This window comes from Trachypithecus francoisi, unplaced genomic scaffold (genome assembly GCF_009764315.1).
Source record: "Trachypithecus francoisi isolate TF-2019V2 unplaced genomic scaffold, Tfra_2.0 Lachesis_group21, whole genome shotgun sequence".
Taxonomy (NCBI): Eukaryota; Metazoa; Chordata; class Mammalia; order Primates; family Cercopithecidae; genus Trachypithecus; species Trachypithecus francoisi.
This window is the reverse complement of record NW_022681467.1, coordinates 1,486,786-1,513,012: the sequence shown is the minus strand read 5'-3', so window position 1 is coordinate 1,513,012 and position 26,227 is coordinate 1,486,786. Positions and strand designations below refer to the sequence as shown.

Sequence of the window (26,227 nt, the reverse complement as noted above, 5' to 3'; positions counted from 1 at the left end):
TCCTGTTGTTTGCCAGATGTTGTGCCAGGCCCTGGGGATGCAAGGAGATAGTATCTGTCCTCAGGGAGCTAGTTGTCTGTCATGTTTTATGCTTGGCAACCATCAGTTCTTGCATCCCCAGGCTTTGGTGATGCCTTTGGCAAAGAGAAAATATAGGGATGGCTGGAGAAGGTTAGTCTGCTTTCATTCACATTTATCCTTTGTTAAAGACTCCTGTGTTGCTCTGACATATTATGTGCTGATTTATCTTCAGGGCATCTTCTATGGCTTGATGGTTTAATGGTTTAAATGTGTCCCCTAAAAGTTCATGTGTTGGAAAGTGTTGGAATCTTGGTCCTCAATGTAGTAGTGTTAAGAGGTGGGAGCTGACCAGACGTGGTGGCCCACGCCTGTAATCTCAGCACTTTGGGAGGCTAAAGTGGGCGGATCATGAGGTCAGGAGATCAAGGCCATCCTGGCCAACATGGTGAAACCCCGTCTACTAAAAATACAAAAATTAGCTGGGCATGGTGGCACATGCCTGTAGTTGCAGCTACTTGGGAGGCTAGGGCAGGAGAATTGCTTGAACCCAGGAGGCAGAGGTTGCAGTGAGCTGAGATCGCGCCACTACACTCCAGCCTGGGTGACAGAGCAAGATTCCGTCTCCAAAAAAAAAAAAAAAACGAGATGAATCCTTCGGGAGGTGATTGGGTCATAAGGGCTTTGCTCTCATGAATGGATGAATCCATTCATTGAATTAATGATTTATTGAGGGTTTGGGTTAGTTATCACGAGACTTATCACTGTTGTAAAAGGCAGTGTGGCCATCTCCTCTGATCCCCATTACCATGTAATGCCCTGCGCCAGCTTGGGACTCTTCAGAAGAGTCCCCACCAGCAAGAAAGTCCTCACCAGATGTGGCCCCGTGACCTTGGACTTCCCAGCCTCCAGAACTCTTTTTTTTTTTTTTTTTTTTTTTTTTTTTTTTTTTTTTTTTGAGACGGAGTCTCGCTCTGCCGCCCAGGCTAGAGTGCAGTGGCCGGATCTCGGCTCACTGCAAGCTCTACCTCCCGGGTTTATGCCATTCTCCTGCCTCAGTCTCCCGAGTAGCTGGGACTACAGGCGCCCGCCACCTCGCCCGGCTAGTTTTTTGTATTTTTTTAGTAGAGACGGGGTTTCACCCTGTTAGCCAGGATGGTCTCGATCTCCTGACCTCGTGATCCGCCCGTCTCGGCCTCCCAAAGTGCTGGGATTACAGGCTTGAGCCACCGCGCCCGGCCCAGAACTCTTAAGACATAAATTTCCTTCCTTATAAATTACCAATCTCAGTTTCTTAGTTATAGAAACAAAAAATAGACTAAGAATAGGGTCTTTTCTTTTAGCCTCTTGCTTGACAGGATGTAATGCAAAATGCATTGCTGGCCAATAGAGCGCCATCTAAAGACATAAGAAAAATTCTCACAGTTTGGGGACACAAGAAACCTTGACAAGGCACATCATGGCAGAACCTACAGGAAGGAAAAAAAGAAGACTGCCATTCTAGGACATTCAATATCTGGCTAGGGTTCCGGAAGGAAGGGACTGTTAGGCCAGTACAGGCCAGCTGGGAGGCTGCCAGTGCAGCCCCAGGGCCTCAGGAAAAAGCTGAAGGAGAGTCTGCAGGGCCCAGGGAAGCATCTCTAGGTATGAGGTGGTCTGGGAGATGTCATAGCCATGGTGAAGGGCAGCCTCTGAGGGGCCCTCTCTCTCTCACTCCATTCCTCTCTCAAACAGTTTGATTTTTTTTTTCTGATTCCAAAGTATTTAATAAAGAGTTCTTAATAAAAATTTAAAACAAAGAAAGTGAAATTCCCTCTGGATAATTGCCGTGAATAGTGTGGCCTGTGTTGAGAGCATTGCTCCCGTGTTTTTCCATCCATTAGCAAGTATGTCTTTTTCATTGACCTAGACTTCACTGAAGGCTAGAGTAGATAAAATGCTGCACAAGAGTGGGACAAATCCCAGTCCTTGTGAGGATTCCGTTCTCATGAAGGAGAAACACGGCAAAAAAGATAGCACATAAGTATACAGTCAAATTTCAAAGGGTGATAAAAGTGCTATAAAGAAAAATAAAGCGGCCGGGCGCAGTGGCTCAAGCCTGTAATCCCAGCACTTTGGGAGGCCGAGACGGGCGGATCACGAGGTCAGGAGATCGAGACCATCCTGGCTAACACGGTGAAACCCCGTCTCTACTAAAAATACAAAAACTAGCCGGGCGAGGTGGCGGGCGCCTGTAGTCCCAGCTACTCGGGAGGCTGAGGCAGGAGAATGGCATAAACCCGGGAGGCGGAGCTTGCAGTGAGCTGAGATGCGGCCACTGCACTCCAGCCTGGGTGACAGAGCGAGACTCCGCCTCAAAAAAAAAATAAAATAAAATAAAGCAAGGTAAGGTAATGTGGCCATGTGTAAAGCACCTGATAACATGCTGGGCCACAGCCAGGAAAATAAGGCCTTCTCACAGTAGGATACCCAGTTGTTCAGTTCTGCTGACTGAATCCTCATGATTTTTTGTTTTCTTTCTTGGGAACAAAGAGACATTTATGGACTGCTCTTGTGTGTTTTATTAAGGCCTTCAAGTTTTCAGTTCACTAGAGTGAAATTGCTCTCAACACTGACTGCTTTTGAACAAGATTTTGGAGATTATTGTTAAGATTTCCACCTAAAAGCTAAGAAGAATTTAATCTATTAGTATTGGGGAACGAGACTCGGCATTACTCTCTCGTTCCTTCTAAGAGAATATCGTGGAATTAAATGATAAAACACTTTTCCTCTACAATTTTGATGGTTACATTAATGGAGGAATTGGTGAAAACTAGTTGTAGACGTTATTTATTTATTTTTTTTTTTTTGAGAAGGAGTCTGACTCTGTCGCCCAGGCTGGAGTGCAGTGGTGCAATCTGGGCTCCCTGCAGGCTCCACCTCCCGGGTTCACGCCATTCCCCTGCCTCAGCCTCCCAAGTAGCTGGGACTACAGGCACCCGCCACCACGCCTGGCTAATATTTTTGTATTTTTAGTAGAGACAGGGCTTCACCATGTTAGCCAGGATGGTCTTGATCTCCTGACCTCGTGATCTGCCTGCCTCGGCCTCCCAAAGTGCTGGGATTACAGGTGTGAGCCACTGCACCCAGCTAATTATAGACATATTTTAAAAGAAACATGAAACTTCCACTTCTGACCAAGGTGGCTGAATTTACCTGGAAATAACCCAAACAGCAGCCACAACAAAAACAGACAACATACACGAAACAATTTTTTTTTTTTTTTTTTGAGACGGAGTCTTGCTCTGCCACCCAGACTGGAGTGCAGTGGCCGGATCTCAGCTCACTGCAAGCTCCGCCTCCCGGGTTTACGCCATTCTCCTGCCTCAGCCTCCCCAGTAGCTGGGACTACAGGCGCCCGCCTCGTCGCCCGGCTAGTTTTTTGTATTTTTAAGTAGAGACGGGGTTTCACCGTATTAGCCAGGATGGTCTCGATCTCCTGACCTCGTGATTCGCCCGTCTCGGCCTCCCAAAGTGCTGGGATTACAGGCTTGAGCCACCACGCCCGGCCTGAAACAATTTTTAAAACACTGAGCACTAGGCAACAAAGGACAGTTAACTCAGAGAGGTGACAGATAAAGGAAGTGAGCCCTACAGTACCCTAGCTGACCTTGACAGAGCTTCCACGCCATGGCACAGGGAGGGGAGCTACGTGGACTCCCAGGGTTGTGGGTGTGGAGCTGAGAATCTGGAGAGACCAATGTGGCTAGAGTTTATAGGACAGAGTACCAGAGAGGAGAGAGCAACACAGAGAGAGACCCTGGGGTCTGCAGAGGGTCCCTTTGATCAGCACACGTGTGTGAGGAAACTCTGTGGCTGGGGAAAGAACTGTCTGAAAAGATCAGAGGAAATAATCCCCGCTACTTAGAGGAAGACCGTAATTTACTGGGTAAAACATTCAGGAACTGCATGCTTCAGTGGTGGGAAATTCCAGGTGTATGGGTTTGTGAGGGCTGCCATAACAAAGTAACACAGACCAGGTGACTTCAATGGCAGAAGTTTATTTTCTCTCAATTCCAGAGGCCAGAAGTCCAAAATGGAGGTGTCAGCATGGCTGGTTTCTCATGAGGCCCCTCTGCTTGGCCTGTAGATGACCACCTTCTCCGTGTTTCTTCATATGCTCTAACCTTTGTGTGTGGCTCTTTCTGCATTTCTTCTTACAAACATTAGTCATAGTGGATTAGGGTCCACCCTGATGACCTCATTTTAGCATAATTACCTCCTTAAGACCCTCTCTTTAAATACAATCGTATTCTGAGGTGCTAGGGGTTAAGACTTCAACATACGAATTTTGAGAGGACATTATTCAGCCCATAGCACAGGCATGCAGAGTGGTAGGAAACTATAATGTGTATATAATGAAGAGAATAATCAATGAAAACCGACTGAGTACTGACATGCACATTAGTGTTGAAGAGAAGGACATTAAAACACTGTAGGCTGGGCATGGTGGCTCACACCTGTAATTGCAGCACTTTGGGAGGCTGAGGCGGGAGGATCACTTGAGGTCAGGAGTTTGAGACCAGCCTGACTAACATGGAGAAACTGTGTCTTCTGTCTCTACTAAAATTACAAAATTAGCCGGCGTGGTGGCACATGCCTGTAATCCTAGCTACTTGGGAGGCCGAGGCAGGAGAATCGCTTGAACCCAGGAGGCTGAGGTTGTGGTGAGCCGAGATTGTGCCATTGCACTCCAGCCTGGGCAACAAGAGTGAAATTCCATCTCAAAAACAAACAAACAAACAAAAAACACTTACTGTAATTGTATTCCATGTGTTCCAGAAGTTAAATGGAGAGTCATGAAAAATCCAAAAATTACCCAAATTGAATTTCTAAAGATGAAAACCACAATGTGTGAGGTAAAGGTTACACTGAAGGAATTACATTGAAGGGCAGATTAAACACTGCTAAGCTATTCAACATGAAACCTGGGGAAAAGAGAACCAAACAAATTTTCAAAAGCATCGTTACTAGGCCAGGTGCAGTGGCACACACCTGTTCTCCTACCATGCCTGTAATCCCAGTACACCTGTAATCCTAGCACTTTGGGAGAATAAAGAAGGAGGGTCTTGAGCCCAGGAATCTGAGACCATCGAAAAAAATTAAACAATTAGCCAGGCATGGTGTGCACGCCTTTGATTCCAACTAATTGGGAGGCTAAGGTGGGGAGGATTGCTTGAGCCTCGGAGGTCAAGGCTGCGTTAGCCATGATCTGGTCTGGGCAACAGAGTGAGACCCTGTCAATAAATAAATAAATAAATATGTAAATAAATGCATCACTATGCTATGGGACAACTTCAGGCAGCCTATTATACTGATAAGTAAAGTCCCCAATGAAGAGGAGAAAGGAGAGAAAAAATATTTGAAGAAATAGTGGCCAGAAACTTTACAAGCTTGGTGAAAACTGTAAACCCACTGCTAAGAAGCCTGATTAATCTCCTACATAAGAAACGTGAAGCACTATACCAAGGCATTTCGCAATCAAATTGCTCAAAACCAGTGATAAAGAAAAAAACCTTCAACCAGAGGAAAAAAGACATATTGTGCACATAGGAACAAAGATATGGGCAACAGAAGGTTTCTTATCAGAAAAGAAAAGCAAGTAAGAAGCCAGTGAAGCAACATCTTTATTTTTAAAATTTTTTTTTTTTTTTTTGAGACAGAGTCTCGCTCTGTCCACCAGGCTGGAGTGCAGTGACGCTATCTCGGCTCACTGCAAGCTCCGCCTCCCGGGTTCCCGCCATTCTCCTGCCTCAGCCTCCCGAGTAGCTGGGACTACAGGCGCCCTCAACCACACCTGGCTAACTTTTGTATTTTTAGTAAATACAGAGTTTCACCATGTTGGGCAGGCCAGTGTCCAACTCCTGACCTCAGGTGATCCACCCGCCCCAGCTTCCCAAAATGCTGGGATTATAGGTTTGAGTCTGCGCCTGGCCTTGAAGCAACATCTTTAAAGCTGTCATGCCATGTAGTAATGTCAATAACAGGTATACCTTCTGAGAAATGCATTGTTAGGCAAGTGCATTGTCATGCAAAGATCAGAGTATATTTACACAGATACAGGTGGTATGGCCTATTACACGCCTGGGCTATGGGGTGAGGCCTGTTGCTCCTAGGCTGCAAACCTGCACAGCATGATACCGTACTGAGTCCTGTAGGCAGTTGTGCCACAATGTTAAGTAATTGTGTATCTACACATAGAAAAGGTACAGTGAAAATACAATATAAAATGTAAAAAACAGTACAGTATAGGGCACTTACCATGATTGGATCTTGCAGGACTGGAGGTTGCTCTGGGTGAGTCAGTGAGTGAGTGGTGAGTGAATATGAAGGCTTAGGACATTACTATACGTTTTTATACAACTTGCAGTGATTTGTTTATACCACATTACCACAAATATGAGTAATGCTTTGCACTGTGACACTACAGCCATGACATTAGGCAATAGGAATTTTTTAGCTAATGTAATCATATGGGACAACCATTGTATAAGTGGTCCATTGTTGACTGAAACACTATTATGCAGTTTGCATGACTGTACTGAAAGAAAAAGCCATCCGTCTAAAATTATTTACCAGGTGAAAATACCTTTTTATGTTGTCATTCCTCCCACCCCAAAAGTATCTTCAAAGGCAAAATACTAAAGTTTCCAGATATAAAAAAGCTGAAAGAGCACCAGGCGTGATGGCTCACACCTGTAATCTGAACACTTTGGGAGGTCAAGATGGAAGGATCACATGAGCCCAGGAGTTCCAGACCAACCTGGGAAACATAGCCAAACTGGCTATGTTTTGTAGACTCCATCTTTACAAAAAGTAAAAGATTAGCTGAGCGTGGTGGTTTGCACGTGTGGTCCTAGCTACTTGGGAGGCAGGAGGATCACTTAAGGCCAGGAGGTGAAGACTGTACTTAAACCCAGGTGACAGAGTAAGACCTTGTCTCTTAAAAAAAAAAAAGAGGCCGGGCGCGGTGGCTCAAGCCTGTAATCCCAGCACTTTGGGAGGCCGAGACGGGCGAATCACGAGGTCAGGAGATCGAGACCATCCTGGCTAATACGGTGAAACCCTGTCTCTACTTAAAAATACAAAAAAAACTAGCCGGGCGACGAGGCGGGCGCCTGTAGTCCCAGCTACTCGGGAGGCAGGAGAATGGCGTAAACCCGGGAGGCGGAGCTTGCAGTGAGCTGAGATCCGGCCACTGCACTCCAGCCTGGGTGGCAGAGCGAGACTCCATCTCAAAAAAAAAAAAAAAAAAAAGAGGCTGAGATAATTCATCAGCAGCAGACTCATGCTTTAAGAAGTGTTGGCCAGGCACAGTGACTCATGCCTGTAATCCCAGCACTTTGGGAGGCCGAGGCAGGGGGATCACGAGATCAGGAGATAGAGACCATCCTGGCTAACACGGTGAAACCCCATCTCTACTGAAAAAAATACAAAAAATTATCTGGGCCTGGTGGTGGGCGCCTGTAGTCCCAGCTACTCGGGAGGCTGAGGCAGGAGAATGGTGTGAACCTGGGAGGCGGAGCTTGCAGTGAGCCGAGGTCATGCCACTGCACTCCAGCCTGGGCAACAGAGCGAGACTCCATCTCAAAAAAAAAAAAAAAAAAACAGAAAGAAATGTTAACACCCATGTGTGGTGGCTCGTACCTATAATCCCAGCACTTTGGGAGACCAAGGTGGTGGGATCACTTGAGCCCAGGAATTTGGGGCTTCAGTGAGCTATGAGCGTGCCACTGCACTTCAGCCTGTGTGACAGAGCAAGATCCCCTCTCTAAAAAAACAAGCGAAAGTACAAAGTTGCTCACATGGAATGAAAAGGAAGACATACGTATGCCCCTAAAGCATGCTTGAGGAAAATGAAAATATAGCACTGAATGCCTATAGTGAGAAAGAAAGATCTTCAATTGATGACTTTAGCTTTCACATTAAAAATCTAGGGGGCCAGGCACTATGGCTTATGTCTGCAAGCCGAGCAATTTGGGAGACTGGGGCATGCAGATCACTTGAGTCCAAGGAGTTCGAGACCAGCCTGGGGCCCACAGTGTTTTGGACTACTTTTTTACTGTGAGGAAGGGAAATGAGAAATGTAGAGAACTGGCATGAAGGTAACTTTGTATAATGGTTGAACCCTGAGACAGTGGCCTTTCTATCAAGTTTCTGAGATCCTTACTTGGCAAAATAAAAGCTCGGCAATACTAGGTCGGTCCCCATTTTATAGAACATTTTACTAGTTCATGAACTAAAAATCTAGGAACCAGTTCTTTTGGGGAGTGTCAGGAAGCAGGGAGGGTTATGTTGGGAGGAATCACTTCTGAAGAGAGACAAATAGGGTTGAAGATGAAGCAGTCAAGATGGTTACTAAGTGTTTTAAACTAGGTGTTTTGGTTTTTTAAAAATCAGGCATTTCTGTGCATTAGAGCCTGCTGCTGCCTCCAGTTTGTGAAGTATTCTAAGGGCCAGCCACAGTGAAATCCAGTGCAGGGCTGCCACCCTCATACAGCGGCTTGGTACCAGTGTCCCACACCCCGATGTACGGATTGTCCATGGGGACGAGAGGGGATACAGACACTCCTTAGGGGCCTTTTGTGTAGGAACCGTGACCGCCAGTCCAGTGTCTCAGTCTGTGGTCTCTCCAGAGTAAGAAGGATGTATTTGCTAAACCTTTAAAGTAATAAGAATGTTCCTAATTAGCTGATCGTTCTCGTTCTTCCTGGACTCCACAGTCTTTCAGAAATAGCTTCTGGTAAGTTGGTGCTTGCTCATGATGGGAGGGGAGGAAGAGGAAGTAGAAGAGTAAAGGCAGAACAATTAAAAATAAATGGTGAAGGGCCTGGTGTGTTGGCGCACGCCTATAATCTCAGCACTTTGGGAGGCTGAGGCAGGAGGATTGCTTGAGGTCAAGAGTTTGAGACCAGCCTAGGAAACATGGTGAAACCCATCTCTACCAAAAAGAAAAAAAAAAAGTCAATAAACAAAGGCACAAGAATAATTAATAAAAATAACATTGATTGAGGACTGTGTACCAGATACCGTTTCCTTAAGCGCTTTACGTGTATGAATTCATGTAATGCTCACAGCTGCCTCATGAGATTGGTGGGTCACCTCCTTCACAGATGAGGAAGCCAAGGCATGGATGGTTAAGTAGCTTGCCCAGGGTCACACAGCCATCCGAGTGGCAGACCTGTGCCATCTCCATCACTCATGCTCTAATCGCTGTGCTCTCCTGCTTAGGACTCCTGCTTAGGACTGTGTCTCTGATACATCCTGACTATTACAAGGGGAAATTATTATGGGTTGAAAATATTGAGCCAGTGTCACTTGAGAGAAATAGTTTGTTCATCAGCATATTGCTTTCCTTCTCTGACAGCATTGGTGACTCTGCGGCTCTGCTTGAGGGCACAGAAGTCTTCTCTTGGAGTCGGAGGCCTCTGAGTCTTCCACAGAGACTTCTCTTGGAATTAGTGGCCTTCTCTGTGGCCCCTTTGTTGGCTTGGCACCTTCAACCTCCAGTACTGTGGTTGTGGCTGGGAAGCTCTGTAAAGCAAGGCCTCCAGGGAGACCTGTGCACCCCAGTAATAATTGGGATGCATGAGAGATCTGATGCATCACTGTGACTCAAGGGGACCCCCCCCCACAGTCAGTGCCCCAAGGCATTGAAAGCTTTGAAGGATGAGTGCGTTCAGGTCCACTGTAATCAATTAAATTCCTGCAGTGGTTATGTGCATTTCTTTAAGAAAATAACCTGGAAGCCGATCTTTCCAGATAGGTGAAAACAAAGGGCAAGGATCCACTTATGTCTAAAAATGTCCTTTGTTAACAAAAAATCTACAAAGGGCTTTTTTAAAAAAAAAAAAAGCAGAGACAGAGAAATAGGGTCTTGCTGTGCTGCCCACACTGGTCTCATACTCCTGGCCTTAAGCATTCCTCTCGCCTCAGCCCCCACAGAGTGCTGGCATTACAGGGGTGAGCCACCATGCCTGGCCAAAGCTCCTTTAAGGAGCAAGTTTTTCCAGTGTGAAGTTATAAAACAGCTTACTTAATGTGTTGTGCATGCATGTGTACCTATTTAAACCTGTGGACACAACATCAGTGCTCACTGGCACTCCTGGTTCAGGATCTTTCCCTCTTGAACTGACGCGGTCTCACAATCTCAATGGAAGTGACATGTTGCTTCTGTAGGCAGAAGTAATTAAGAGCCTGTACGTGAAACTTCGTGCCCTCTACTCCTGCTGCAGCAAACCCTAAAGCCTTGTGTGGAGGTGGCAGTGTTGCCAAGTGGTAGAGCTTCTGCAAGACAGGTTCCTGAGTAACTGTGTTTAGTAGAACTCCAGCCGACCTGTGCTGGACCCATAGCTAGAGGAAGACATAAACTATAGTTCTTTAGGCCTCTTAGATTTCGTAGCTGTTGCTGCATTTTAACTTCATCTAGAATGTATAGAGAACTTTTAAAACTCCACAACAAAAAACCAATTCAAAAATGGGCCTAGAACCCGAAGAGACATTTCTCTAAAGATGAATAGATGACTTATAAGCACATGAATAGCTGCCCAATATTACTAATCCTTTAGGGAAATGGAAATCAAAACCACAATGAGATATCACCTCACACCAATTAGGATGGCTATTTTTATTTTTTATTTTTTTATTTTTTTGTTTTGTTTTGTTTTTTGAGACAGAGTCTCGCTCTGTTGCCCAGGCTGGAGTTCAGTGGCACAATCTCGGCTCACTGCAAGCTCCGCCTCCTGGGTTCATGCCATTCTCCTGCCTCAGCCTCCCAAGTAGCTGGGACTACAGGCGCCCACCACCACGCCCAGCTAATTTTTTTGTGTTTTTAGTAGAGATGGGGCTTCACCGTGTTAGCCAGGATGTTCTCGATCACCTGATCTCGTGATCCACCCGCCTTGGCCTCCCAAAGTGCTGGGATTATAGGCGTGAGCCACCGCGCCCGACCTTTTTTTACCTTTGAGACATGGTCTTTCTCTGTCACCCAGGCCGGACTACAGTGGTGCAATCATGGCTCACTGCAGCCATGATCTCCCTGGCTCAAGTGATCTTCCCACTTCAGCCTACCAAGTAGCTGGGACTGTAGGTACATGCCCCTACACCTGGCTAGCTTTTTAATTTTTGGTAGAGAGAAGGTCTAACTATGTTGCCCAGGCTGGTCCCAAACTCACGAGTTCAAGCAGTCCTGCCTCAGCCTTCCAAAGCACTGGAATTACAGGCTTGAGCCATTGCGCCTGTCTGAGGATGGCTAATTTTTTAAAAAGAAAGTAGGCTTTGCAGATGCCACCACTGCCGGGAGCCCTGTACTATCAGCCATGGTCAACTCCACTGTTCTTTAACATTGCTGTTGAAGGCAAGCCCTTGGGCTGCGTCTCCTTCAAGCTGTTTGCAGACAAGGTTCCAAAGACAGCAGAAAACTTTCGTGCTCTGAGCACTGGTGAGAAGATTTGGTTTTAAGAGTTCCTGCTTTCACAGAATTATTCCAGGGTTTATGTATCAGGGTAGTGACTTCACACGCCATAATGGCAATGGTAGCAAGTCCATTTATGGGGAGAAATTTGATGATGAGAACTTCATCCTGAAGCATACAGGTCCTGGCATCTTCTCCATGGCAAATGCTGGACCCAACACAAACAGTTCACAGTTTTTCATCTGCACTGCCAAAACTGAGTGGTTGGATGGCAAGCATGTGGTCTTTGGTGAAGTGAAAGAAGGCAAGAATATTGTGGAGGCCATGGAGCACTTTGGTTCCAGGAACGGCAAAACCAGCAAAAAGATCACCATTGCTGACTGTGAACAACTCTAATAAGTTTGACCTGTGTTTTATCTTCACCACCAGACCATTCCTTCTGTAGCTCAGGAGTGCACCCCTCCACCCCATTTGCTTTCAGTATCCTAGAATCTTTGTGCTCTCGCTGCAGTTCCCTTTGGGTTCCATGTTTTCCTTGTTCCCTTCTGTGCCTAGCTGGATTGCAGAGTTGAGTTAAGTTTATGGTTATGAAATAAAAACTGAATAACAGAAAATAATAAGTGTTGGCAAGGATATGGGAAATTGGAACCCTTGCACACTGTTAGTAGGAATAAAAATGGTACAGAAACTGTGGAAAACAATATGGCTGTCTCTTTAAAAATTGAACATAGAATTACCATATAGTGCAGCAGCTGCACTTCTGGGTATCTACCAAAAATAATTGAAAACAGAGTCTCTAAGAGCCATTTATTTGTACACCCATGTTCATAAGCAGCACTGTTCACAATAGCTAAAACACGGAAGCAGCCAAGATGTCCACCCACGGATCGATGGAAGCAAAATGTGATATATCTGTACAATGGAAAGAATTTCTGAAATATGCTACAACATGAATAAACCTTGAAGACATTATGCTAAATGAAGTAAGCCAGTCACAAAAGGACAGGTACTGTATAATTCCACTTACATGAGGCACTAGAGTCGTCAAAGTACTAGTAGCGGAAAGTGGAATGGTGGTTGCCCTGGCTGGGGGATGGAGAATGGGAGTTACTGTTTAATGGGTACAGAGTTTCAGCTTTATAGATGGAAAGAGTTATAGAGATGGATGGTAGTGGTTATTACCCAACAGTATGAACATATGAACATATTACCACTGAACTGTACACATGAAAATGGTTATGATGGTAAATTTTGTTATGTGTAAAAAAGTTGGAAAAATGGTAAAATTTTTAAAATTGCTGAAGTATATGTGGCAAATTCTCTGTCCCCCATTTCCCCATTCTTAATATGAATGGTCCCTCCTCCCACAAAACTGTAAGCCCGTTCTGCCCCCTCCATGTCGCTGTATGAACACTCATTATTTGTTTTTAATGACTACATGTCATCTCAGTGTATGGATGCACTATCCCCATTAAAGCGATGTCAGATTAGTGTGCTGTAATCCGTAGCTTTCTTGTATACAAACAACAGTAGTTGGTTGTAAGATATAAAGGAAGAGAAGACAAATTCCAAAAAATTTCCTCAGATTATTCATCTAACAGAATTCCAAATTTTAAAATGCCCATCTGTTTCTTTCTTGTTCAATACAAGCTGATTCTGAAGTTCAGATGAAAAAATATACAGAGATCTTGTACCAAGGGTATATTTAAAAAAGAAAAAAATGACCTACAGAAGTGCCATGAGCCTCTGGAAAAAGAAGAGAGGTGTGTGGAGTCTGGTCCATGCTACAGTGCTCAGCTCAGGAATAACAGTGACAGGACAGAGATTCCCAAAATAGACCCAAATACATTTGGGAATTTAGTCTGAGGTGAAGTTGGAATAATAGTTGAGTGGAGTCAAGGTTGATTTTGATTGTTAATAAAGGTTTTTGGGACAATTGAGTAGCCATTTGAAATAAAATAAATCTGGATCCATATTTTACTCTGTAAACAAGAAACCAAGAAGTAGGCCGGGTGCGGTGGCTCAAGCCTGTAATCCCAGCACTTTGGGATGCCGAGACGGGCGGATCATGAGGTCAGGAGATCGAGACCATCCTGGCTAACACGGTGAAACCCCGTCTCTACTAAAAAATACAAAAAACTAGCTGGGCGAGGTGGCGGACGCCTGTAGTCCCAGCTACTCGGGAGGCTGAGGCAAGAGAATGGCGTGAACTCGGGAGGCGGAGCTTGCAGTGAGCTGAGATCCAGCCACTGCACTCCAGCCTGGGCGACAGAACGAGACTCCGTCTCAAAAAAAAAAAAAAAAAAAAAAGAAACCAAGAAGTACTAGAAGAAAACAGGAGTGAAATTCTCAAGTCTTGAAATGGAGGAGGGCTTTCTAACAATAACTCAGAGTCCAAATTCTATTAAGATGACTTAAAATAAGACTGGGCATGGTGACGTATGCCTGTAATCCCAGCACTTTGGGAGGCCGAGGCGGGCAGATCACCTGAGTTTGGGAGTTCGAGACCAGCCTGACCAACATGGAGAAACCGCATGGTGGCACACACCTGTAATTCCAGCTACTAGGGAGGCTGAGGCAGGAGAATCACTTGAACCTGGGAGGCAGAGGTTGTGGTGAGCCAAGATCACACCACTGCACTCCAGCGTAGGCAACAAGAGTGAAACTCCGTCTTAGAAAAAAAAAAAACAGACTTAAAATAAATTTGACTTCATAATATGAAAAAAATCTGCATGATGTAAAGACAAAATACAAATATTTGCAACTCATAGGTAAAGAGGTGTAATAATAAAGAACTTCTAGGAATTGAAAAGAAGTTCAAGGCCCAGTGAAAAATATGCAAAAGATAGCATAATTCATTGAAAAGGAAATAAAACCCTTCAATATGTGACAGAATTCTTTTTTTTTTTTTTTTTGAGGTGGAGTCTCACTGTGTCGCCCAGGCTGGAGTGCAGTGGCGTGATCTCAGCTCACTGCAAGCTCCGCCTCCCGGGTTCACACCATTCTCCTGCCTCAGCCTCCCAAGTAGCTGGAACTACAGGTGCCCACCACCATGGCTGGCTAATTTTTTGTATTTTTAGTAGAGACAGGGTTTCACTGTGTTAGCCAGGATGGTCTCGATCTCCTAACCTCTTGATCTGCCCACCTCGGCCTCCCAAAGTGCTAGGATTACAAGTGTGAGCCACTGCACCCAACCATGAAAGAATTTTAAACAATATTTATTTAATTTTTAAGGGTCTTACTATGTCACCCAGGCTGGAGTGCAGTGGTGCGATATCAGGTCACTACAGCCTTGACCTCCTGGGCTCAAGCAAACCTCCCACCTCAGCCTCCTGAGTAGCTGGCAGTACAGGCACACACCACTATGCTTAGCTAATGTTTAAATTTTTTGTAGAAACCTACGTTGTCCAGGCTGGTCTTGAACTCCTGACCCCAAGCGATCCTCCCACCTCAGCCTCAAAGTGCTGGGATTAAAGGTGTGAGCCCCTGCACCTGGCCAACACTTTATTAATGATAAAGGCAAAACTCCACCAAGATGCCATTTCTTACCTATCAGATTGGAGAAAATGCATCTTTGACAACCACTTTGTTAGTGAGGGCTGAGGGAAGCAAGGATTTGGGAGGATAATCTTTTAATAATATAGACACATTTACTCTTTGATCCAGTAACTTCCATTCTAAGAGTGTCCTATCTGTACATAGAAAATAAGGTATGTACAGAGTGATTCATTGTAGCACTGATTGCCGGAAACCACATGAATGTCCAGCAATGGGAGACTGACTTAATAACCTATGTTATGCCGACCCAGTTGGGAGCTGCAAAATAGGTAAGCATTGATGTGGATAAATTTCTTGGATATCTTGTTGATAGAAAAAAAAAAAAATCAAGGAGTAAAACAGTTTACAATACTACCTTTTTATGAGAAAAAGGAATGAGAACGTGTACCTATATTTGTGTAAGGAAACACTGGAAGGATAAATAATTGGCAAATAAAAATGCTTATCTGTGGGCATGATGGGGACAGGATACATGGCGACAAGTTGACAGTGAGACTTTGTTTTATTTTTTGAACTGTGTAAACATATGGTCTTTTTCAAAAAAGCTGTTAAGCTAGAAACAAAAATGAGCATGTAGAGTATTAATCTTGAATCAGTTAGGATAACACTTGCTGCTGTACCAGCAGCCAGCTACATGAGGCCTTACTCAGCGTTGCATAGGTGAGAACTACTTACCTGGCTCCACCTGCCTCCACGTTGAGCTCGGAAATGTAGCCCCCAGCTAGGCAGCCATTCCCCTCCCCAGCTGTACACTCGATAGGGAAGGGACAGTACAAGGTTTTGGTGGTCTCCTAGCCATCTTCACCTCAGGTCTTGGGCCCCCGACCTGTATGGTCACCTCTTCAGAGGGTCAGAGAGCAGCTCCCATTGGCAGTGTGAGAGTGTTTGCCAAGAATTACTCTTTTAATATTGTCAGTATTCTTATATTCTTGTTCTTTGCCAATAATTTAGGTGAAAATGGAACCTCATGGTTTAATTTGCATTTCTATGTGTCATCTTAATTTAGTGCCATATGTTCTGGGAACAGGAAATATAACAAAATAGCTCTGTAGTCCGTTAGCTATGGTTTAGATACGATTTGTTTGGTCCTGCCAAGTTTTATATTGAAATTTGATCCTCATGTTGGAGGTGGGGCCTGGCGGAAGGTAGGAGGTGTCTGGGTCACCGTGGGGGAGAATGAATGGCTTGGTGCCACTCTTACGGAAATGAGTGAGTTCTGACTCTGAGTTCCTGTAAAAAGAGCCTAGCACCTGCCCTCCCCCCTGCTCTGTGATCTCGTCCCACTAGATCCCCTTGCTTTCCACCCTGAGTGGAAGCAACCTGAAGCCATCACCAGATGTGGATGTTGGCACCATGCTTCTTGTCTAGCCTGCAGAACTGTGAGCCAAAGAAACCTCTTTTCTTTATAAATTACCTAGCCTCTGGTATTCCTAATGTAACAATACAAAAATGGACTAAGGCACCTTTGTCATCTGAAGATAAATTTCTAGAATATTGCCTTATCATGAGTTTTTGTTTTGTTTGAATAAAAAGCGAAGGCTAATGATTTTGAGAGCTAGTTTAGTAGAGTCTCAGCATGGCCTTGACCCAGAAGGCTGGAAGGCAGGGTCCTGGGGCCTGTGACTTGTCCGGATGATCAAGCCTGTGGAATACAGTAGTGGGGAGGAGGTTTTCCTGTTCCATTCTCAGCACAAGGAGCCCTAGGGCTTAGAGATTCTCAACTGGATGGAAATGCAGATGCTTGTGTTTGTTTAAAGCTTTTTCTTTGCACCTTCATTTCTAATTATTCATTGATAAGTTGGCCACATACTGCATTTAAAATTAATTTTTTTTCTTTTTTTTGAGGCAGAATTTCACCCTTATTTTCCAGGCTGGAGTGCAAGGGCACGATCTCGACTCACTGCAACCTCTGCCTCCTGGGTTCAAGCGATTCTGCTGCCTCAGCCTCCCAAGTATCTGAAATTACAGGCATGTGCCACCATGCCTGGCTAATTTTGTATTTTAGTGGAGATGGGGTTTCACCTTGTTGGTCAGGCTGGTCTCGAACTCCTGACCTCGGGTAATCCACCCGCCTCGGCCTCCCAAAGTGCTGAGATTACAGGAATCAGCCCCTGTGCTTGCCCCCTTAAAATTAAATAAATCTTGATTAAAGACATCCATCTCATCAACCAACATTATAATGAAAAGTAAATGGCCGGGCGCTGTGACTCATGCCTTCTATCCCAGCACTTTGGGAGGCCGAGGCGGGTGAATCACGAGGTCAGGAGATCAAGACCATCCTGGCCAACATGGTGAAACCCCGTCTCTACTAAAAATACAAAAATTAGCTGGGTGTGGTGGCATGTGCCTGTAGTACCAGCTACTCGGGAGGCTGAGGCAGGAGAATCATTTGAACCTGGGAGGCAGATGTTGCAGTGAGCTGAGATTGCACCACTGCACTCCAGCCTGGTGACAGAGCGAGACGGTCTCAAAAAAAAAGAAAAAAAGTAAAATGTCAATCATTTTATTTACTGCTGGCACCTGGTGAATACTTGATAAATATTTGTTAAATGAATGGAAATTCGGATAAAGAAACGAGACTTTTTATTTGTTCTCACCTCTACTATAAGATACTCTGAATGTTCTAGACATTACTGGAAGATGAGAAATAGTTAGATAACCCTTATAAAGGGAGGAGTCAAAATTGCCATTGCTTGCAGTGACTTTCTACTTGAAAAACTCCAAAAAAAAAATCAAGTAAAAAGCCAGGCACAGTGGCTCATGCCTGTAATCCCAGCACTTTGGGAGGCCGAGGTGGGCAGATCACCTGAGGTTGGGACTTTGAGAGTAGCCTGACCAACATGGAGAAATCTGTCTCTAGTAAAAATACAAAATTAGCCAGGGGTGGTGGTGCATGCCTGTAATCCCATCTACTGGGGGGGCTACAGCAGAATCGCTTGAAACCGGGAATCAGTTGTTGTGGTGAGCCGAGATCAAGCCATTGCACTCTAGCCTGGGCAACAAGAGCGAAACTTTGTCTCAAACAACAACAACAAAAACAAGTAAAAATTCTCAAAACTCGTGGAGTCCCTTCCCCTTCCGTCTCTTTTTGACAGAGTCTCACTCTGTGACCTAGGCTACAGTGCAGTGGCACCATCTCAGCTCACTGCAACCTCCGTTTTGGGGGTTCAAGCAATTATCTGCCTCAGCCTCCCAAGTAGCTGAGTTTATAGGCACCTGTCACCACGCCCAGCTGATTTTTGTATTTTTAGTAGAGATGGGAATTCACCATCTTGGCCAGGCTGGTCTTGAACTCCTGACCTCGTTATCCACCCACCTGGGCCTCCCAAAGTGCTGGGATTGTGAGCCACCGTGCCCGGCCTTTTCTCTTCTTTCTTTTTTGACGGAGTCTTGCTCTGTTGCCCAGGCTGGAGTACAATGGCACAATGTTGCCTCACCACAACCTCCGCCTCCCGGATTCAAGCGATTCTCCTGCCTTAGCCTCCTGAGTAGCTGGAATTATAGGCATGTGCCACCACGCCCAGCTCATTTTTTCTGTGTGTTTTTGGTACAGATGGGTTTTCACCATGTTGGCCAAGCTAATCTCAAACTCCTGACCTCAGGTGATCCACCCACCTTGATCTCCAAAAGTGCTGAGATTACAGGCATGAGCCACCGTGCCCGGGTGTAAGATTTTCAAACACAAAATAAATATACAACTGATAGCTTTCTTATATACCAGTAACCAACTGGCTGGAAAGATGGAACAGGATAAACTTTTATTTCACAGTAGCAACAGCAACAACAAAATACACATCTAAGAATTACATAAGAAATACATAGAATGTTACCTGGGCGAGGTGGCGCACACCTGTAATTCCAGTGAACTAAGTTTGCAGTACTGCACTCCAGTCTGGGTGAGGGAGTGAGACTGTCTCAAACAAAACCAAAAAAACACACATAGAATGTTTATCAAGAAAATCATTAAACATAAAATAAAATTTAAATGGAAAGATACAGTTCGTTTTTAGATGAGAACATATAATATTGAAAAGATATTGTTCCTTTTTAAAATAGATGTCATGCAGTTCTGCCTGGGATTGGTCAGCCTCAGCTTCCCATCTAGGGAAGTCAGAGTGCAGGGGCATGAGTGAGTCTGGCAACATGGGGATTCTGTGGTTGCAGATGGCAAGCTTCAGTGTGGACCAGGGACTGGAGGTTCAGCAGCCGCATAGTGTGGAGTTGCAGGGGCAGTGGGCCCTGTATCTTTTGCTGGTAAACTCACCTTGGCCTGCCTCCAGCTTCCAGCTCTCTGAGAGCTGTGGAAGATGGCTGGGGGTTCTCCACACTGTTTTCTAAACTTTTACGTCTTCTACTTTTAGTGTATCTGGCCTTCGTAGTTCAAACCTTCTATGGTGTACCCTCTGCAGAGAATAAATCTTCAGTCTCTTGATGGACTGGGGCAGTGGCCCCACTCTGTTCAGTGAGGTAGAAGCCCAGAGGGGTTTTTTCAATTATCCCCCGATTTTGGCCTCCATCTGATCCTCCTGCCACAGGTACCTGGTGCTGTTCATGTGCCTTGTCTTCCTCCTGCTGGTTTCGGACTTTTCTGGATCTGTCGCCTTAATTCCTGTCCTTCTGTTTTCTAGCTTCTAACGTGGTATTAGTGTCTCTCCTCTCATTCTTGACCACTATGGTTTTATGTGCTTTTAAAATTTTACTGTCATTTTAGTGGCATTTTAAGAGGAAATAGTTAAATCTACCATCTTTAACCTCAAACGTAAAACTAACATGTGTGGCCAGGCGTGGTGGCTCACACCTGTAATCCCAGCACTTTGGGAGGCCAAGGCGGGTGGATCATGAGGTCAGGAGTTCAAGACCAGCCTGGCCAGTATAGTGAATCCTTGTCTCTACTAAGGATACAAAAATTAGCCAGACGTGGTGGCACACACCTGTAATCCCAGCTACTTGGGAGGTTGAGGCAGGAGAATTGCTTGAACCTGGGAGGTGGAAGTTGCAGTGAGCCAAGATCACGCCACTGCACTCCAGGCTGGGTGAGAAAGTGAGACTCTATCTCAGAAAAAAAAAAGTAATGTGTTCAAGGTGACATTTTAAACACAGCAAAGAATTCCTTGGGTAACTATTTAGGGATACAGAAATTTAGAACCCTACATCCCACTATATACCAAAATAAATTCCAGAGAGACTGAATGTAAAGTGTAAAGCCCTAAAAGACAAAGAATATTTACCCACTCTCAAGGACAGAGGAGAACATCAAGACACCATAAAGAGAAAGATGAATAGCGTAGAAATACATAAAAATTTAAAATGCTCCTTAATTTAAAAAACTCTAAACAAAATAGAGACAAATGATAGAGGGAAATATTTTTAACATAAATTTATAAAATGTCAGACGAAGATTTAGCATCCTTAATATAAAAAGTTCTTGGCCAGGCACAGTGGCTCACGCCTGCAATCCCAGCACTTTTCAGAGGCTGAGGTAGGAGGATCACTTGAAGCCAGGAGTTCGAGACCAGTCTGGCTAACATGGTGAAACCCTGTCTCTACTAAAAATAAAAAAAATTCACCAGGCATGGTGGTACATGCTTGTAGTCCCAGCTACTTGGGAGGCTATGGCATGAGAAGTGCTTGAACCTGGGAGATGGAGGTTGCAGTGAGCCAAGATCGTACCACTGTACTCCAGTCTGGGCGACAGAGCAAAACTCTTTACCCGCTTACCCCTAGCTAGAAAAAGTTATTATACATCAATAATGAGAAGATAATATGAGATATTTTGTCATTAACCACAATTATTAAAGCAGTATGTTATTCTGTTTTGTAAAAATGTATAGAAGAAGCAGTGAAATGAAATGTTATATGCAATTTTTGTTTTTTACAAAGGAGGCATCATTAATGCATGCTAGGATAATTGTATAGTTGTTTGGGAGGAAATAGTTTTGTCATCTCATATATGCTAAAATAATTCCAGATTAATTTTTTTTTTTTTTTTTTTTTTTGAGACGGAGTCTTGCTTGTTGCCTAGGCTGGAGTGCAGTGGCGCGATTTCCACTCACTGCAAGCTCCGCCTCCCAGGTTCACACCATTCTCCTGCCTCAGCCTCCCATGTAGCTGGGACTACAGGCGCCCGCCACCGTGCCTGGCTAATTTTTGTATTTTTGGTAGAGACAGGGTTTCACCGTGTTAGTCAGGATGGTCTCGATCTCCTGACCTCGTGATCCACCCGTCTCGGCCTCCCAAAGTGCTAGGATTACAGGCGTGAGCCACCGCACCCGGCCCAGATTAATTTAACAGTAACTGTTGTTAACATTTTGGTTATAACTTTTCACACTGTGGATACACCTGTATTTTTGCATTTTTACATATGATTTTATAAGCTGTAAAACTACTATAGTCTGGATTTTCATCCAGCTCTTCACATAGAGATGGCATTGCTTTGAATGACTACATAGGACCTGCTTATCCCATTGATGCCAGCCTCCCTTGGCACTGGAGTGGCACAGTGCTGTCTGACCCTGAAAGGAGTTCTGGGGGGTGGCTGATGTGGACAAGGGGTCCAAGTCCACATGCGCGCGGAGTGCCACCCTATGCACTCTGCACAGGTCTGCCTCCTAGCCTGAGGCCTGCGGATGTGGAGTTTGTATCTTTGTGACCTCTTCTGGGTACTCACTGTGTTTTGACACATACTGAGGAGGGTATGCAGATGATGGTGCTAGTTTGCTTGTACAGAAGCAAAGAAAGAGGGATAAAATGCAGACCAATGAGAAAACAGGCAGTAATGTTAGGAAGCCTTCACAAACTTCACTGTTGCCCATGAGGATAGACCAACAGTTGGTGGAATGGTAGCTGGAAGAAACTCCTCATTGCAGCATATCATGACTTCAGGGAAATTTTAGAAAATCATCACTGACTTTGCCAGTAAAGATCCTATATGATGTGCATCCAGCATCCTTGTGCTAAAATGGGCTCATCGCTTATTTAATCAGCTTCCTGTTGATGGACAATTGGCTTCTTCCTAGTTCTTCTTGCTGTTATTAGCAACTTTCATATGTCTAACTTTTGTTCCTTCGTTAAAAGTGTCCAGTTATTTAGGGTAATTTGAGATTTGTTGGGTCAAAGAGTATGAATATTTAAAATTTTGAAACTGTTGCCAAAGTAACTTCCAACATGATTAGGAAGTTTTGCCGTCCTACAAAGAGAGTCTCAGTGCCCATTTCCCCCACCCCTGCCTTCATTAGGTAATATTATTATTATTATTATTATTGTTTTTGAGACAGGGTCTCACTCTGTCACCCAGACTGGAGTGCAGTGGCATAGTCTTGGCTCACTGCAGTCTCGACCTCCCAGGCTCAAACAATCCTCCCACCTCAGCTTCTGGAGTAACTGGAATTACAAGCATGTGTCATGACACTCAGCTAATTTTTGTATTTTTTGTAGAGGGAGGGGTTTTGCCATGTTGTCCAGGCTGGTCTGAAACTCGTGGGCTCAAGTGATTCTCCTGCCTTGTCCTTCCAAAGTGCTGGGATTACAGGTGTGAGCCACTGCACCTGGCCATTAGGTGATATTATTATGAAAGTCTGTCAGTCGATGGGTGAGAATGAAATTTGTGTGATGTTTGCCTTTCATATATATGTTGCATAATATTTATATCACTTGAATCTTGAAACTTTTTTTATAAATTCTTACTTTCCCTTGAACATATTTTGAATGGTCCAAGTTGTGTTTAAGAAACTCATCCTACAGAACCAATTTTTCTATCTAATAAGAAGTGGTTCATGGCCGGGCGCGGTGGCTCAAGCCTGTAATCCCAGCACTTTGGAGGCCGAGACGGGCGGATCACGATCAGGAGATCGAGACCATCCTGGCTAATACGGTGAAACCCGTTTCTACTAAAAAAATACAAAAAACTAGCCGGGCGACGAGGCGGGTGTAGTCCCAGCTACTCGGGAGGCTGAGACAGGAGAATGGCGTGAACCCGGGAGGCGGAGCTTGCAGTGAGCTGAGAGCCGGCCACTGCACTCCAGCCTGGGCGGCAGAGCAAGACTCCGTCTCAAAAAAAAAAAAAAAAGAAAGTGGTTCATGATAGAAACTGCAGACCTCATTCATTAGCTTCATTCCACCAATACTTCTTGAGCATCCAAGTTCTGGGCACTGGTGATAGAGCATCAACAATGAGAGCTGCGATACTTATTCGTGGGGAGAGATTCTGTCTATCATGTTAGAGATAAATGTTTTGTTGCAGACAGAAGGGAAAGGAGTGAGTCTGACACGATATGGTGAGAGAGCCCGATTAGGCTGGATGGCCAGGGGACTTTGGAGAATAGCAGTGAAGCGTATGTCTGGAGGAGGCAGAAGATTTGGGGCCCCTGCAAGAGACTGAAAGGCTCTGGAGAGTCAGGGGTTGGATGAGCAAGCGCTAGAGAGGGGACAGCAGCGTGGGGCACAGGGTCCTGGACCAGTTTTAGTGGCCTTTGGCAGGATTAGGGGGGCATTGACCCCAGACATAGTCGCTGGGGTCTGGGAAGGAAATATCAGGTCTTCTAGTTGTATTTCCCCAACCTCTGAGGAGACCTATTCAGTTTACTGTGTCTGTCTTTGTTCATTTGTAGAGAGCAGAGTCTTGTTATATTGCCCAGGCTGTCCTTGAGCTCCTGGCCCAGGCAGTTCTCCTACTTTGACCTCCCAAGGTGCTGGGATTACAGGCGCGTGCACTGTGCGGCCTCAGTGTGCTGCTCACTGCCTAGTCCTCATTCGAGATGCCCGCCTTGCTAAGCATTTCCCTTCCGGTCTCATTCATATGCACAGCAGCCCATTAGGGCAGATTCCATCGCAGTCAGAGGCTCTGGAGACCCCACTCCTACCACTCTGCCACCTGCCACTCTGCCATAGTGCTCCTGGTGCTCCGCAGGGCTTTTAACATCCTCAGACTGAGGGCCCAGTGCTCTCTTCCAACCCCCTCAGAGGAATCAGGGCAGGTTGTTCAAACAGTTACCCTGGACAGTAGGAGGTAAAGGAAATCACTGTCAAACTGGTAGAAGGAACGCTGGCACCTCTGCTACACTCCCTGCTCAGCTGCTGTTCAGCAAGGCCCTGAAGGCCCACACCTCCCAGTCCTGAAATCTAAGGGATGGCCACAGAGGGACCTGCACCCCGCAAGGAAAGCGTGCAAGAGCAGTGCATGGGAAAGCCATCTGCCACCTCTGAAAGCAGACAGGTGGCCATCCACCTGGCTGAGGTGATAGAAGAGCCTCTCACAGGCACCTCGTGTTTATTGCTATGTGACAACCTAAGGAGTCCGATGGCCCCTGTGGGAAGCAAAACCTCCGCAGTCTCGGGTGCGAGAGTGGAGACCTAGAGGAGCTACCATGAAGGCCTGACCCTGGATGTGTTTTTTTCCCTTGCAGTTTTACAGATGCTGTTTGATGGGAAGGCTCTACATAGCACACTTAGGGTATTCCCTTCTTCGTCATCACCAAGTACAGAAGCTGCATCAATAGAAACAGGCTTCGTCAACACAGATGATCTTGTGGGCTCCCTGGTTGTTTGATTGGCTTTTGTTCTCTCAGGAAAGGACTCTGTATCTGCCCATCAGTACCTCCTATTATTGGCCCAGTTTCACAGCTCAACGTATGCAAAAGGAAGTCAGCCTTCTGAAATATAAATGACGACTTTTATTTGGTGGCATGCGGTGAAACTTTTGTTTTCTTAAAAAATACCCTTTGTGGGCAGTGGCTCACGCCCATAATCACAGCACTTTGGAAGGCCGAGGCGGGCGGATCACGAGATCAGGAGATAGAGACCATCCCGGCCAACATAGTGAAACCCCGTCTCTACTAAAAATACAAAAATTAGCTGGGCATGGTGGCGGGTGCCTGTAGTCCCAGCTACTCGGGAGGCTGAGGCAGGAGAATGGCTTGAACCCAGGAGGCAGAGGTTGCGGTGAGCTGAGGTCGTGCTACTGCACTCCAGCCTGATGACAGAGCAAGACTCCATCTCAAAAAAAAACAACAACAAAAACAAAAAAACCCTTTATACTTTGTCAAATGCAGTGTGGGAAATTAAAGTACAAAACAACAAAAAAACATCCTTTACATTTGCCCAAAGAAAATGTTTTACTCTTTTAGCAGGAAATGGCAAAAACAAAAAGGGGGAAGTGGCAACAGAAAGCTTTCTAGATTGAGTTCAGAGACACAGCATTTCTCCTTTTAGCATGATGAGCTCAGCTTCATTTTTTTTTCTATATTGCCGTTAAAATTGAGGACAGGGTCTGTTTTTTAAAATCTTTGTTTTTTTTCTGCATATTTCTCTTTGATAGGCAGCAACAGAGAATGGAAGTACCCTTCTTGTAGTCTTGAGGGACTGCATTAAGTGTTGTCTAGCCTGCAGGTCATCAGGATGGAAAACGTCAGGTGTGTACATGCATGATGTGGCACCAGTGAATCCAGTGATGCCCAGAACACCCCACTGTAGCTTAGCAGGAATGTGCTGCATTGTTTGAGAGTGGGGACCCTCTGGGCTTATTGTACCTTTACTTTTCCCGTTTCCTGAACCAAATACAAAGTCATTGACAACTCAGACCTCTTAGGACATAATGTCTTTGTTATTCAAAGTAGTTTAATTATGCTTGAGTATCTGTTCAGAAAGTACAGAAAGAGAAGAAAGAGATAGGAAAGAGAAAGCAAAGTTGAATAAGAGAAGGGATAGACGTGATTGGGGTAGGTTTCTTTTTTTTTTTTTTGAGACGGAGTTTCGCTCTGTCGCCCAGGCTGGAGTGCAATGGCCGGATCTCAGCTCACTGCAAGCTCCGCCTCCCGGGTTCACGCCATTCTCCTGCCTCAGCCTCCCAAGTAGCTGGGACTACAGGCGCCCGCCACCTCGCCCAGCTAGTTTTTTGTATTTTTTAGTAGAGACGGGGTTTCACTGTGTTAGCCAGGATGGTCTCGATCTCCTGACCTTGTGATCCGCCCGTCTCGGCCTCCCAAAGTGCTGGGATTACAGGCTTGAGCCACCGTGCCCAGCCTGGGGTAGGTTTCTAATTCTGAACTGCTGGAGGGAGGCCAAACACCGTCATTCTAAGAAAATAGGACAGTCAAAAGCTGAGGAAACCAGACAAGTTAATTTTTTTCTAAAATAATAATTTTTTTTCTAATAATTATAGCAATTCTATCTTATATAGGATTTTATTGCACTTAATAGTTTGGC

The 26,227-nt window shown here is 45.2% G+C and overlaps 1 protein-coding gene and 1 pseudogene across 5 annotated transcripts in view; both read left to right on the top strand.

Moving 5' to 3' along the window:
* Positions 1-26,227, top strand: part of ABHD12 (abhydrolase domain containing 12, lysophospholipase) — a 97,557-nt gene that overhangs the window by 13,936 nt on the left and 57,394 nt on the right. The gene's annotated exons all lie outside the window — the stretch shown is intronic.
* Positions 11,289-13,176, top strand: LOC117068349 (annotated as a pseudogene).